The following is a 3,111-nucleotide window of genomic DNA, read 5'->3' as shown; positions in this document are numbered from 1 at the left end:
CCCCCCCCCCCGCCAAGTCCTCCACCTCTCCCCCCGCCCCTTCCATGGCCCTCCAGAACCTACCCAAGTCACCAGGGCCCTGCCCACATCTCTGCTGTCTGGCCTCCTCCGGGGCTTTCCTGACCACTGTCCTGCCTGGCTTGGAACCCACTGGCTCAGCTGAATCGTAACCTCCAGAATGAGCTCTAAGACCCTCACTCCCCCCACCTCCTGGAGGGAAAGGCCAAGAAGCAAAGCCTGCCTCCCCTCCCCCTCCCTCCAGAGGGAAAATGTCAGATTCTCTGTCTCAGTGGCGGCAGCGGGCGGGTTGGAGGGGGAGTGATTCAGCCGCTGCCTCAAGAGTGCGGAGTGAGAAGAGCTTTTCCTGCCATTACCGGGCGAGGGAGAGGCTGGCGCGCTAATGGCTTCAATTACCACTCAGACAGGAACACTGGGCGGCAGGGCCCTGTGCTCGTCACAGCCTGGACAGGCTCACCCCCAGTTAGCTTGTGCTGGGCACCCCTACCCCCATCCACAGCCATGGGTGTGGGGGGAGGGCAGGCAGCCGGCTGCACACCACAGGGCAGCTGGGGCACATTGGGCCACACCTGGTCACACGGGGAGTGGCAGTCCTGTCGGGGAGCTGGGTGCAAAGGCCGGGACCAGGGAGAGGCTCAGGGAGCCTTAGGCAGTGTGGGGTGTTTCCCGAGCCACGTATGGGGGAGGCTGGGCCTGTTGCGGAACAACACAGGACAGGGGGGAACAGGACCAGACTCGCAGGCCTGGGCTCCCTTTTGGGGGTACACCAATTCCTCCCCTGAGCCAGGTCGCCGCAGGCGGCCCTCAGCCACTCCTCTGAAAAGCCCAATGCGCAGTAAGCATGACCGTGTACTGGTGCTTTTGGCCTACATGCAGTGTGTGACACCGGAAGAGGACTCCTCTCTTATTCCTGTCCCCCAAACCAGCTTCATCCTCACCCCAGGCTTCCTGAGAACCTGTGGTGGCCTCCCGGATCGGATCGGCCCTGGCTCTCCTCCCAGTCACACTATCCTTTCTCCCTGCTCCCTCCACACCCCCCAACTTTCCAGGCCTGCACAGGAGGGCAGGGAGGGATGGGATGGTCGCTGTCTGGGCTGCTTCCTCCTGGCCCCACCTCCTGGCCCCTTTGAGGCCTCCTACTCCACTCCTTTCTGCCAAGCCAGGAGCCTGGTCAAGGTTACACAGACCAACACGGTAAGTCAGCATTTCATCTTCCTGGATGGGTGTTTCAGGAGGAGGAGGGGCTCAGAGCTCCGCCCTCACAGGGGACAGGAGCACAAGCAGGGCAGGAACCTGCCCCACACTCACCACGGACCTCCTCCCACAGCCCAGAAACACAAACAAACCCCAGACCCCTGCCAGAGAAACCTTTATTCAAGAATGCCCCTCAGGACAGAGGGGGTCCCTCCAAGTCTGAATCCCCTCACTTTCCGAGCCTGAACGACCAGCTGTATCCTCCCCAATCCTTTAAAAAACAAAGCTGTCCAAGGCAGTGGTGGGGTTAGGAGAGTGCCCACAAAGGAACAGGGGCATAGGCAGGGGCCGGGGGGGGCGCCCCCCGGGCAGTGGAGAGGGGTGGATTTCTCTTTCAACACTAACCCAGAGGTCCTCTTTCTTCAACATGACAGTTTCAGAAGATGCCCTCTTGGGCAGGAGCCACAGTTCTGGCCCTTCAGCCAGATGCCTGGATGCCAGGGTAGGACAGAAGGCTCCCCGCTGGGGCAGATGCCAACAGGAGGGAAGGCAAGGCTGAACTACTTGTCCCCTGGTTAGAGGACAGAAACTGAGCTCAGGGCACTTGGCAACCAGTGGTCCTGGCCCAACGCCTGTCCTCTGGGGCCCTGCTCCACAGGGGAGTCCCCTCCATGGGAATGGACCATGGGGCCGCATCACCTGGATGATGCCATGGGAGCCAGGTACCGCCAGGATGTACAACTTCCAGCACAATAGCAGCTACCGTTCGCTGGATCCTGCAAGGTACTTTACATCATATTCAATCCTCCAAATCAGCTTGGGCAGTAGGTATTACATCCCCATTTACAGGTGGAGCAGATGAGGCTCAGAGGCATAGTTACTTGTCAAGGTCACAAGGTAAGAGAGGAAGTGGTCTGGAGCCCCTGCTCTTAACCACTGTCTTCCACTGCCCCTCTAAACTGGAGTTCCCCTATCCCTCACCGCCCACAGGAGACACACAGGCACAAGGAAGTTACTGAATGGATGCATGCAAACACATAAAGCCATAGCGTAAAAATGGCCAATGTGAAAAGATGTTCAACTGCTCTTGTAATCAAAGAAATGCAAATTAAATTGAGATGCCATTTTTTGCCTATTAACTTGGCAAAGACTTTTTTTTAATGATAATTCCCACTGCTGGTGAGGATATGCAGAAAAGAGGCCCTCTTATGCCCTGCTTGGTGGGAGTGTAAACTGACACAATCTTCTGGAAATACTGAAAGGCTTAAAAATTCATGTGTCCTTTGATCCAGCAATTCCACTTCCATGAATCTAGAATAAGGAAATAATCAGGAAGGTGAACACATCTGATCTGCAAGAAAGTGTATAGCGCTTTATAAAAGCAAAAAAAAAAGGGGGGGGGAACAATGTATGTGTCCAACAATAAAGGAATGGCCAAATAAACTAAGGTACTTCATGTGATACCTACAGCCATTAAAAATAATGATACGGAATATTTAACGGTGAGGAAGATGTTCATGATGGGTTACGTTAAAAAGTGGTCTACAAATGAGGGGCACCTGGCTGGCTCAGTCAGTGGAGCACATCACTCTTGATCTCGGGATTGTGAGTTGGAGCCCCACGTTGGGTGCGGAGATTACTTAAAATCTTGGAGGGGCGCCTGGATGGCTCAATCAGTTAAGCGTTGGACTTCGGCTCAGGTCATGATCTCACCGTTCATGGGTTCAAGCCCTGTGTCAGGTTCTTTGCTGTCAGTGCAGAGCCCGCTTCAGATCCTGTCTCACTCTCTGCCCCTCCCCCACCTCTCTCTCTCTCTCTCTCTCTCTCTCTCTCTCTCAGAAATTTATTTTATTAAAAAAAATTTTTTTAGGGGCGCCTGGGTGGCGCAGTCGGTTAAGC

General features: G+C 55.3%; 1 protein-coding gene and 1 long non-coding RNA gene across 22 annotated transcripts in view; one reads left to right on the top strand and one right to left on the bottom strand.

Moving 5' to 3' along the window:
* Positions 1 to 3,111, bottom strand: part of PTPRF (protein tyrosine phosphatase receptor type F) — an 83,953-nt gene that overhangs the window by 58,675 nt on the left and 22,167 nt on the right. The window lies entirely within an intron of this gene.
* The window catches only part of LOC121026993 (uncharacterized), a 5,739-nt gene continuing 4,371 nt past the window's right edge, over positions 1,744 to 3,111 (top strand). Inside the window, exon 1 of the long non-coding RNA XR_005788523.1 lies at positions 1,744 to 1,995. This is a non-coding gene — a long non-coding RNA (uncharacterized LOC121026993). The remainder of the gene's footprint in view (positions 1,996 to 3,111) is intronic.

This window comes from Herpailurus yagouaroundi, unplaced genomic scaffold (genome assembly GCF_014898765.1).
Source record: "Herpailurus yagouaroundi ecotype Mexico unplaced genomic scaffold, PumYag 77, whole genome shotgun sequence".
Taxonomy (NCBI): domain Eukaryota; kingdom Metazoa; phylum Chordata; class Mammalia; order Carnivora; family Felidae; genus Herpailurus; species Herpailurus yagouaroundi.
This window is presented reverse-complemented; position numbering and strand designations above follow the sequence as displayed.